The sequence below is a fragment of the Phocoena phocoena genome, chromosome 2 (genome assembly GCF_963924675.1).
Source record: "Phocoena phocoena chromosome 2, mPhoPho1.1, whole genome shotgun sequence".
NCBI classification, from domain to species: Eukaryota; Metazoa; Chordata; class Mammalia; order Artiodactyla; family Phocoenidae; genus Phocoena; species Phocoena phocoena.
In genome coordinates this window covers 92,913,224-92,926,221 of record NC_089220.1, presented here as the reverse complement: position 1 = coordinate 92,926,221, position 12,998 = coordinate 92,913,224, and positions in this window count along the sequence as shown.

Genomic DNA, 12,998 nt, shown 5'->3' with positions numbered 1-12,998 from the left:
TGTTCAGTGTAGACTTATATTTTGACCACATTTTATTCACACATTAAAAAGTTTGTTCTGTGTATTACGGCCATATTCCATGTATGGAAATATTATAAATTCTTCACACTGTGTCTTAAAAGTACCTAAAACTGGGTTTTACAAATGCCAAGTCATATTTTCAGTTGCGTGAAGCTGCTTTTCTGTGTCTGTTTTTTAGTACGTTAGTGCATTTATGGATTTGTTATGTTAGGAAGGGTACCCTAACGTGTGCAGTGTCAGAGTAGAGCAGGGGCAGCGTGTTCACCCCACTGTGTAGTTTTGCTTCCAAGACAAGATTGGCCCTGAAGATCCTTGAGAAAGTGTTGGAAACTAGCTTCTGAAAGTGAATTTAATGCCTTCTTTGATTTCTAGTCTTTTGCTCTGCTAGAAACTTTACCTGGTGCACAAAAGAATTTTGATCTATAATAACATTTGCCATAGATGGGAGAAAATAATTGATACTTAAGAGGAATAAGTGTATGATAGTATCAGGTAGACATTGAAATGTCTTGGGGGGAAGTCCACGTTTTTCAGAGTTTGTGTGTTGGACTTGTGTAATTCCTTAATCATCCACACCTGATTCAATGTACTATGAAATCAGAACTTAAGCAAGAACTTATAACTAAAAAAAGCATTTGCTTTTTCTTTTTAGCCCGTTTTGAGGTGGGCTGGGAAAGCTTTGCATTCTACTTATTCTCAATGGTGTTATGGGCAGAAGATTAAGAGAACTGACAGAATAAAATAATAAAGTTTTCAGAAATCCACACTTAATGTAATGTGTTTCCAGTACATAATGATGGATTCATAGTTAAAGGTCATCAGGTTGCCACATTGATGGCTAATTATTTCCACTTATGTGTGAACAAACACTTTTATTTTTTTTAGAAAACAGTCCACACTTTCCTTTATTTCAATATTTGTGTGGTAAACAAAAATGCATGGGGATATTTTTGTATGGGTTGAGGATGTTTCCGTTTGTATATTCATGAAGGGAATGAGATATTGATTTTAAATGAACAAACACCTTCTTGAGTAGCCCTTCTCAACCAGGGTTCTGCGAGAGAATCAAGCTCTGATGCCCTAAATGTTAGGGCCTAATGAATTAATTCCTTGTAATGAATTAGTTTCTGTTCCATGCATCTGGAATAGTACTGGTTATATACTTTCTAGACACTGAGTTCACTAGATGTCTTGATTGCCTAATTACTCGTTTAAGATTTTAAAACTTCCCTGTGTACAGTCGCTAGAACTCTGGGGTTACAAATTCTAGGTTGGGTCTGTGATGATTTCAGAAAGCCTCATCTGACAACTGGTATCTGCAGAGACTGTGCTTCTCAACTAATTTTCATTTATTGTTACTTTATTTATGTCTCAGTTACTTCCCCAAAGGGCTTGTGTTGTCATTTATTTTTACTGGCTTTTAGAAGTTATATTTTTTATTTTATTTTTTTGTTTTTGTTTTTGTTTTTTTGGCGGTACGCGGGCCTCTCACTGCTGTGGCCTCTCCCGTTGTGGAGCACAGGCTCCGGACGCGCAGGCTCAGCGGCCATGGCTCACGGGCCCAGTCAGTCCGCGGCACGTGGGATCCTCCCAGACTGGGGCACGAACCCGTGTCCCCTGCATCGGCAGGCGGACTCCCAACTGCTGCGCCACCAGGGAAGCCCTAGAAGTTTTTTTTTTATGTCAATCTTTCCTGATATCAACAGCAGGTAGTTTTTCTTTTACTCTACCACTGGATTGCTTTATTTGTTTATGATGGTGGAGGGTTGGGAGTTCGAGAGCTTTCTTCTGTGACGTTCAAAATAACAGCTAAAGAGAGAAGGAAATAAATGTGAATATATAATTTGGACTATACTTGTTTTTAACAAAAAGGTCTGTGTACAAAATGTTTATCCAAAACATATTGCTAGTGAAAATCTATGCCAGTATGTTTCTTCAACATGGTCATTTATGATACTATTTATTGAAAATCAGAAGAAACCCTTGCCCATAACAGGAACTGATGAGTTGATAGATATTCATGGATACTTTATGCTGATATGACTAATTTTTTGTCTTACTCTGTACAAAGTTTCTTCCAGATGAAATCTATAAAGTTTCTTTGTGTCTTAATACCTGGAAGATCTTGAGAACTGACAAAATGTATCAAGAAGAAGACCCTTTTCAGATAAAATCACAAAACAATTGTAGGAACCTTTATATCCATATGGATGGGTTCCCAAGGCATTAGGACTCAGGCTTATATAGCAAATAGAAAAAAAAAATTCTATTCACCTAGCTTCTATTGAGTAAATATCTCCTTCCATCATGTCAGATCAACTTAGGAATGAACTAACTAATATATTTGTTATTTTATTAAGTCATATTTACTGTACTTGGATTTCATTATAGATAACTAGTCTCTTGTAGTTTTGAATGATGTTTGCTATTTGCTTTCTCTATGTTAGGTGAGAACATCTCAATGCACATGGACTCAGTTTGACGTAAGCTCTTTGAATTCATTCTCAGATTACTTTGTGTAATTTGTGATGGAAAATACGTTTCTGGCTCCAAGTCAAAATTTTGATATCATTATTTTTGTGACTTATTAAAAGTATTTTCCAAATATATAGATAGTCTTATAGTTTTTTACATCATTTTGATACCCTGAGATCCTTTAAAAATATTTCACATTAATGATAATCAAGTAGTGAATGTAATTGAGATATAGTTCTTGGGGCTCTTCATTTTTAGATAAGTATTGTCATTCCCCCCAAAACTACTGTTTTCTTCCTGGAAAAATTTTGACCTGATCTCTGTGATTCTATCCACTGTACTTTATTAATTGCTTACTCAAATTTTCATTTGAACAGTTTAGATCTCATGTGCATGGCTGATACGTAATGTTTTCTACATATATAAATGTATGCAATTACAGTCTTACTACTGATTAATTACATGGATTATAATTTTGAATTTTATGAATTATTTTAATGTCTCCTTGCTTTTTCTGTAAGAAAATATTTTTTTTTTAAAGGGCTTCAAATGCTTGGCTTTTGTATTTATTTACGACTGTGTTGGGTCTTCATTTCTGTGCGAGGGCTTTCTCTAGTTGTGGCAAGCGGGGGCCACTCTTCATCGCGGTGCGCGGGCCTCTCACTATCGCGGCCTCTCTTGTTGTGGAGCACAGGCTCCAGACGCGCAGGAGTAGTTGTGGCTCATGGGCCTAGTTGATCCGCGGCATGTGGGATCTTCCCAGACCAGGGCTCGAACCCGTGTCCCCTGCATTAACAGGCAGATTCTCAACCACTGTGCCACGAGAGAAGCCCGAAAATATTTTTCTTGCATGCCAGATAAAAGTCAGTAAAGCATTCATTTTTTGTATTACTATTTTTCATAATTATCCTTTGCCTGCCATCCTTATAACTCTCAAGAATTATTTAAAGTTTAAATTGCATTTGCATGTTTTGCTATACAAAAATAACATACATTAAGAAAGCTTACACTTAAATGAATCTGTAGTCTCTTTTTATAAAAAACTATCGGTCTGCCAGAGAACTGACTCTACTTCCAAACATTTCTGCGAAGAGTAATAGACTCTCAGCATCAAACACTGAAGCATATTAAGAATGTTTACTACTTTTGTTAGATACAGTTTAATACTCAGTTGTTTTAATGAAAACTTCAAAACATATAGAAGGGCATAGAGAATAATTTAACAAACATCCATGTACCTATCACCCAAATTTAATAAATTTTTTAACATCTTTACTGGAGTATAATTGCTGTACAATGGTTTGTTAGTTTCTGCTTTATAACAAAGTGAAGCTATACATATACACATATCCCCGTATCCCCTCCCTCTTATGTCTCCCTCCCACCCTCTATCCCACCCGTCTAGGTGGTCACAAAGCGCCGAGCTGATCTCCCTGTGCTATGCGGCTGCTTCCCACTAGCTATCTATTTTACATTTGGTAGTGTATATATGTCCATATATACACTACCACTCTGTCACTTTGTCCCAGCTTACCCTTCCCCCTCCTCGGGTCCTCAAGTCCATTCTCTAGTAAGTCTGCGTCTTTATTCCCGTCTTGCCCCTAGGTTCTTCATGATCTTTTTTTTTTTAAGATTCCATATATATGTGTTAGCATACGGTATTTGTTTTTCTCTTTCTGACTTACTTCACTCTGTATGACAGACCCTAGGTCCATCCACCTCACTACAAACAACTCAATTTCATTTCTTTTTATGGCTGAGTAATATTACATTGTATATATGTGCCACATCTTCTTTATCCATTCATCTGTCGATGGACACTTAGGTTGCTTCCATGTCCTGGCTGTTGTAGATAGAGCTGCAGTGAACATTGTGGTACATGACTCTTTTTGAATTATGGTTTTCTCAAGGTATATGCCCAGTAGTGGGATTGCTGGGTCGTATGGTAGTTCTATTTTTAGGTTTTTAGTATCAATTTACATTCCCACCAACAGTGCAAGAGTGTTCCCTTTTCTCCACACCCTCTCCAGCATTTATTGTTTGTAGATTTTTTGATGATGGCCATTCTGACTGGTGTGAGGTGATACTTTATTGTAGTTTTGATTTGCGTTTCTCTAATGATTAGTGATGTTGAGCATCCTTTCATGTGTTTGTTGGTGATCTGTATATCTTCTTTGGAGAAATGTCTATTTAGGTCTTCTGCCTATTTTTGGATTGGGTTGTTTGTTTTTTTGATATTGAGCTGCATGAGCTGCTTGTAAATTTTGGAGATTAATCCTTTGTCAGTTGCTTCATTTGCAAGTATTTTCTCCCATTCTGAGGGTTGTCTTTTCATCTTGTTTATATTTTCCTTTGCTGTGCAAAAGCTTTTAAGTTTCATTAGGTCCCATTTGTTTATTTTCAGTTTTATTTCCATTTCTCTAGGAGGTGGGTCAAAAAGAATCTTGCTGTGATTGATGTCATAGAGTGTTCTGCCTATGTTTTCTCTAAGAGTTCTATAGTGTCTGGCCTTACATTTAGGTCTTTTATCCATTTTGAGTTTATTTTTGTGTATGGTGTTAGGGAGTGTTCTACAAATTTAATAAATCTTAAAACTACCTTCTTTGCTTCAAATCTTTTCTGTTAAGAAATTGAATGTTACAGATGTAGTTGAAGTCCCTTTTTGCCTCTTTCTCATCTCATTCCTTTCTCCTAAAAACAGCCACTATCCTGACGTTGAAATGTATTGTTCTGTCTACATTTTCATGCTTTTTCTGCATACCAAATTTCATAAATATAGGGTGTTTTCTGTGGTTCTTAAATTTTGTTAAAGTTATCATTTTATACACATGTCATTCTGCATATTGATTTTTTCAGTTCATCAATATTTTAGACATTCATATCTGAGTATCTAATCGTTCATTTTGACTTATAAAATTAAATAAATATACCATATGTATTTATCCTTTGTTCTGTCTATAGATGTGTCACTTCCTATTTTTGGCTATTATAAATAGTGATGTAATGAACATCCTCGTATGTTTATCTTCTTATGTGCAGGAATGCGCTAGGTTTCCCCAGAAAATGGAATTGTTAGATTGAGGGTAGGCAATTTTACTAGAGAGACATTGTCAAATTGCTTTCTAGAGTGGCTCTGAATAGTGATGAGAATTCTCATTTCCCCACATCTCACCAACACATGATATTGTCACGCTGTTTTTGCCAGCCTCCATTGATATGAAATTGTTCTCATTACTTGCAATTCCCTATTATTAGTGAGGCTGAACATTTTTTCCCTGTTGTTTCTGGTCTGTTAGCATTTATTCTTCTGTGAATTGCTAGTTCATGGCCTGTTTTTTATTGGGTAGTTTTTCTTATTGATTTGTTGAAGTTTAATATTTTTCTGGAAACTAATCTTTTGCTGGTTGCATGAATTGTAAATATCTTCTCCCACTGTCTGACTTAAAAAATTTTTTAATTGTCTTAGTTAGTACATGTTTACTGAGTATCTATTATGTGCAACTCTCAATACCAGGCTGAGTTAGAATTTCAAGTGTTATATTGGTCTAATACTCAAGGAGCCTATTAAAGGTGGAATGGAATTTTAATTTACACCTTGAATCTTTTTCTCTTTTAGCTGAACAATGTCTCCTTTTTATAATATATGCTTTTCCAGATAATTAGTGAGGGAAAGATGTAATTTTCACACTTAAACCATTTTTAGAAGATATAATGTACTACTTAATGTAATTTTTTCCCATTCTTACACTGTTTTTCTTTTGATATTTTATAGTTGTGTGTTTTAAATTATATTTGAAAGGACAATGAGTGTTTGGATTATTGCACATGATGTGTACTAAAGTGTTCTGAAACATTTAGCAGAGCCTCCAAAAATTAAAATTCCACTAGCCCCTTATCCTAGAGGTCTGTAGATACCAAAGTTGAGAGAAGCAGCCTGGTGTGATGTAAAGAACATGGGTATTGGATCAGATAATCCTGGGTTCAAATCCTGGCCCCTTCAATTATTATTTTGTGTAATTTTAGCCAATTGTTTCAATTTCCTTGAGACTAAGTTTCTCAAGAATGAGATAGAAGATGGCTTTCACTAGGCTGTGAAGATTGAATCTAATCATATGTATTAAAAGTGCAAGGTACAGTGGTCAGTACATAGTAAACATTTGCTAAGTATATTTTGAAGAAATATGTAGAAGAGATAGAACCTATTGAAGGTATATAAAGGACTGTCAATCATCCCAGACCCACCCTCTCCCTCTGGACAAAAAGGTGTGATTTTCTGCTTTCCTAAGGTAGTATTTGTCAACTCCATCCTTATGGTACCTTCCTAAGTGAGCAGCTAAGCCTGATTGCTCTTTGTACAGCTGGTTGCTCCCTGGAGGAAGCTGGACTTCCTTTTCCTTCCTATCATGTAGCCTCTTGTAGACTAACCCTAGCCTACATCTGTATCACATCTGTACCCAGTGCTTTTTCAGAGGGCAAAATACCATTACGATGGGCACAAAAATCCCCTTTCAATACATGGTTGAAAATGAAACCAATTCCTCAGTTCTAAGCAGTTCCTTGGAGGGCACAGCTCCCTGTCTTAAATCCTAGTAATCCCTCTGTTTCCAGTAATAGTGACAGTTGCACCACTTCATTTGAAGTTCACACTCCCCCCGTTAATCAGACAAGCATAATACTTCTTTGTGGAGTTTCTCAGTGAAGTTGGAGTTCCAGGCTTTTATTTCTGTTGTTGCCTGGCTTCAAGGCACACGCCATTAACTTCTTTTTTTCACTAAATTCAGCTATAAGCAGGAAGGATGGACCAAATGTGGAAGACTTCACATCTCAGTTCTCTTAAGCAGGATTTAATAAAACATTCCAAACAGCAAATTGTATAAAAGAAGAATTGTTACTACAACTTTTAGTTTTATTTTATATAATCTGTTCACATCTAAAAGAAAGAGAGAACAGAAGTCACTGTCCCTACGTGTGGAGAGATGGGGAAACACTGATACACTTACTCTATCTTTCTGGAGGGCATTTTGTAAAACCGACCAAAACTCTTTTACTCAGCAATTCTACTTCTAGAAATTTATTTTAAGGAAATATCTAAGGGGCAAAATTGTTCTACCTCATTCTTATTAATAGTAACAAACAAGCAAAAACCCCAAAACTTAATTGTCCAAATACAGGATTGGTTGAAAATTGCAGTATGTGCACGTGATAGAATATTATACAACCATTAACATGTTAAACAGATTCTTTTCCTTGAATGCAGTATGATTAAATTTTCAAAAATTTTATGTTACATGTCTAAGTGTGAGGTATGTGCGCGTGACGAGTCTATACACCAAGTTACAAGGAGGGACTTACAAGTAGGCGTACAATGTGAGTATGAGTATGGCAGGTGAGATGGGATGGGGAGGAAAACTGGGAGTATGAGGGGGCAGGAGTGGAGAATGAAGTGTGAGAACTCTAAATACAAAAGTATTTGGAAGGCTACGTGACACAACATCCTTGTATTTCTATCTGAATATTCACTTGCTTGATGATCTCATCCAGTTTCAAGGTTTTAAACATCTGTAGGCTGATGACTGCCAAATTTGTATCTGCAGCCCAGGCTTTCTTCATGAACTCCAGACTCATCTAACTACTCCCTTGATAGTCCCACTGACACTTCTAATACACATCTCAAACTTGATGTGCTCAAAACTGAACTCCTCTCTACTCCTTCCTGTTTCTCGGATCCAAACTGAAGTCACCCTTGACTCTTTTCTTTCTTTCATATCCCACATCTGCGAAACCATTAGCAAATCTTGTTTGTCTTACTTTCAAAATATATCTAGAGTCAGATCATGTCACACTGGTCCATTAGTACCAGCATCATCTCTTCTCTAGATAATTATAATCGCTTCCTATCTGGTCTGCCTGACTCCTGGTTCCCCCAAATCAACTCCCAACACAACAGCCACAGTGACTCTTTCAAGAATGAAGCTGGCTCGTGTCACTCCTCTGCTCAGATACTTTCACGGTTTCCTATCCTGCTCAAAGTAAACGGTAAAGTACTTATAATGACTAGAGGGGCCCTCCCTGATCTGACCCACCTCTTCCCATTACTTTTCTGACCCCATTTCCTCCCAGTCTCTGGCTCCATCACTGAACTCCAAGCTAAGTGTCCTCCTAGCTGTTCCTCAAACACAAGATGCTCACTCTCATCATACCACCTTGCATGTACCATTCCCTTTACCTAGAGCATTTTTTGTCCAGATATACCTAAGTTCCCTTCTTTCACCTCCTTCAGACTTTTGCTCAAATGTCTCCTTTTCTGGGAGATCTTTTCTGACTTATCCTGTCTTACACCCTTTTTACCCCTTCCCTGGCTTTCTTTTTTATTTTTTTTCCTCCCTGCACTTATAACTTCTGATATATTATATGTTTCCTTTGTTTATTTTCTCTCTGTCCCACCAGATTGTAAGCTCCGTGAGGAGTTCACCATGATGTCCTCAGCATTCACAAGAGTGCCCGACACAAGGAAGGTCCCTGACAAATACCTGTTGAATGAATGGGTGAGAATCAGCTCTGGTTCTCTGGATGGTGAGGTGTTTTACATTCTCCTCCTTGTGTATCAGAGCTCCTAATTTTTCTAGATGAAGTTTAAAAAAAATGAAATAATGCTAATTGTGCCTATATTATAGACAGGGAAATGAGGGAGATAAAAAAACTTCCCCAAGTAATGAGCGTCAGAAATTAACCCTAGCTCTTTTCCTTTTTTTTTCCAAAGAGACAAGGGTTTCTCAACCTTGACATTTTAGGCTGAGTAGTTCTTTGTTGTGGGCTGTCCTGTGCATTGTAGGGTGTTTAGCAGCATCCCTGGCCTCTACGCAGTAGATGTCAATAACACCTCCCTCCTCCGCTTTAAAAACGATAAATGTCTCCAGATTTTGCCAAGTGTCCTCTGAACAAACTTCCGGGAATGTTTTGTTCTTTCTTTGAGAAAAGGAATCCATGGGGGGATCCACAGAGCTGATCCTGGTGCCCAGCCTCATCATTATTGCCTCTGACGAGAGCTGTTAAGCTGAATTTTGAGTTGCACCTTTTAGGCAAGCAGCCCATGAGGTGGGAAATAAATTGAGAGTAAATTGAGCTATTTGAGAAGCTAAAAGGAGATCCTGAGGCTGTGGCAAAAGGGAGTAGGGGTTGTGAGCGAGGGAGAAGCTCGGGGGAAAAAGGCAGGTCATGCAAGGTCTTGAAGGCCATTTTAAGAAGATTAAATTTTATTGTAATTACATTATTTAAAAATTATTTAGTTTGGGGCTTCCCTGGTGGTGCAGTGGTTAAGAATCTGTCTGCCAATGCAGGGGACACGGGTTTGAGCCCTGGTCCAGGAAGATCCCACATGCCGCGGAGCAACTAAGCCCGTGCACCACAACTACTGAGCCTGTGCTCTAGAGCCCGCAAGCTACAACTACTGAAGCCCGCGTGCCTGGAGCCCGTGCTCCGCAACAAGAGAAGCCACCGCAATGAGAAGCCCACGCACTGCAAGGAAGAGTAGCCCCTGCTCGCCACAACTAGAGAAAGCCTGCATGCAGCAATGAAGACCCAATGCAGTCAAAAATAAATAAATAAGGTAAATAAATTTTAAAAATTAGTTTAATTTTAATAGGTAGTAAATGCTCATTAAATGAGTAAGTAAATAAGAAAGTAAATAAATAAATACAACAAAAAGTAAAGTTATAAAAGGTGTCTGTGAAAAGTCCTCCTCCCACCTCTGGGCCCATCTGCTCAATTCCTGTTCAAGGTAACTACCGTTATTAATTGCTTACTAATAATTCCAACGTTTATTTGTTTGTTTGCACGGGGTGTGGGGCACATAAAAGCAAATATAGTCTGCATTCTCATTTTCCCCCTGCTTTTTTTTCACAAGTGGTCCACTCTGTTCTGCACCGTGCTGTTTTCCTCATCCCTTGGAGCAGACTCCTTTTTTTGTAGAGTTGCACTGTGTACATGTACCTTAGTTTAATTAGTTTCCTAGCCATGGACAGTTGTGTTGTTTTCAATCTTTTGCTACTACAAACTGTGCTGCAAAGAATAACCTCGTACGCTTGTCATTTCGCACATGTACAAGGATATCCTGAAGTGGAATAGCTGGGTCAAAGGCAAGTATACATTTGCAGTTTTGGTAGATATTTCCAGATTGCCCTGCCACCTCTCTTTCCATGTGAGCACCCATTTCCCTACAGCCTTGCCCACAGGCTGTATTAGCAAACTGGGGGTGTGCTATTCTGATATGTAGTTGAGTATAGATTTAAGTTGATTTTCTCAGTTATGGGTTTTGTGTTTTCCTTTATGCTAATTTCTCTTACCAGTCTTCGCCCATTTTATATGTCAGAGTACTGGTCTTTTTCTTCTTGCCCTTGTGCTGTGACTTGCAAATATTTTTCCTCAGTTTGTCATTGTCTTTTGACTTTCCTTATTTTTTTTTTTTTTTAATTTTTTGGCTGTGCCACTCGGCATGTAAGATCTTAGTTCCCTGACCAGGGATTGAACCTGAGCCACCTGCATTGGAAGTGCGGAGTCTTAACCACTGGACCTCCAGGGAAGTCCCTGGGTTATTTTTAAATATGGTTGAATTTATAGTTTCTGGCTTTTGAGCCATGTTAGAAAGATATTCTTCACTCTGAAGTTAACCAGAAAAGCACCTAAATTTTCTTCATGTAATTTTCATTGTCATTTTTTTAAACAGCTTTATTGAGGTATAATTGATATACCAAAAAATGTGCATATTTGATGTATATAATTTGATGACTTTGGACATATGCATACACCTGTGAAACTGTCTGTTACCATGATTATAGTGATGGTTTCATGTAATTTTATGCTTTTATTTTTTACATTTAAATCTAATTTTTAAAAAATTTATCGGGGTACATGGTATGAGGATTGGATGCAACTTATTTTTTTTTTTTTCTGGATGTATTTACCCGTAGCATTGATGAACATTTGAATCCAATGTTTGCCTGTTAGGAATACTGCTTCTGTGAGCATACTTCTACATGTCTCATGTTGATCATATAAAAGTATTTTTGTTGGTTAAGTACCTAGAAGTAAACTTGTTGGGTTATAGCATATATATATACATATAATACGTTCAGCTCTGGAAGATACGAGAGAATATTTTCCAGGATAGTTATTTCAATTTATACTCCCAGCAGAGTGTATGAGAGCCAATTGCTCTTGATATTTGCTGTCTTTCTCATTTTAGCCATTCTGGGTTTTGTGGTAGCATCCATGATGACTAATGAGATTGAACATCTTTTGCATATTTATTGACTCTTTAGATATCCTCTTTGAAGAAGTACCTACTCACACCTGTTATCTATTTTTCTATTGGGTATACTGTCTTTTAAAATTGATTTATAGGTGTTCTTTATATATCTGGATGTATCCTCTGTTGAAGATAAGAATTGTGAAAAAAAAAGACCAAATGGAAATTCTACAACTGAAAAATATATAACTGATATTAGGAAATCAATAAACAGGTTTATCATCATATTAGAAACATCTGAAGAAAAAAATCAAAGATACATCAGAGAATAATTTCCAAGCTGAAACTCGGAGGGAAAAGAAGATGGAAATCAAAGAAAAGAATATAAAAATATAATTTATATAACATATTATATAATATGTAATATATATACACAAATATTATATATATATGAGATAAGGTAAAAAGTTTAACATAGGCATAATTGGAGTTGCAGAAGAATAAAAGGGAGAAAATGGAGCAGAAGCAGCACTTGAGGAGAAAATAACTGATACTTTTTCATCTAAAGTTCCTAACTTGGTTTTCATATGCTCAATAAATGTTAGCTATTGTCACTGTCAATATTACTATTTTTCCTACTCTTGCTCCTAGGAAAGAATTTTACTATTGACAGTATCAGTGGAGTCCAAATCCACTAGGACATTTTTTCACCAAAGACCTTATGTTCCAGGGGCATTCCTCTCCTCCTCCTCCCCCCTCCTCCACCCCTCCTCCACCCCTCCTCCTCCCCCCTCCTCCCCTTCTCCTCAACCCCTCCTCCACCCTCCTCCTCCCCCTCCCCTCCTCCTCCCCCTCCCCTCCTCCCCCCTCCTCCTCCCCCTCCCCTCCTCCTCCCCCTCCCCTCCTCCCCCCTCCTACCCCTCTCCCTCCCCCTCCTCCCTTCCTCCTCCCCCTCTCCCTTCCTCCTCCCCCTCCTCCCCCCTCCTCCCCCCTCCTACTCCCCCTCCTCTTCCCCCTCCTCCTCCTCCTTCTCCTTCTTCATCAGTAGCATTATTGAGATTGCCATACTTTAAACCCCCCCATTTATTTCTTTTCTTTGTTTTACATTTACTAGTTTGCTTTATTTTTTAGATTCTACATGTAAGTGATGTCATATAGTATTTTTCTTTCTCTGACTTATTTCACTAAGCATAATATTCTCTAGGTCCATCCATGTTGCTGCAAATGGCAATATTTCATTCTTTTTATGGTTGAGTAA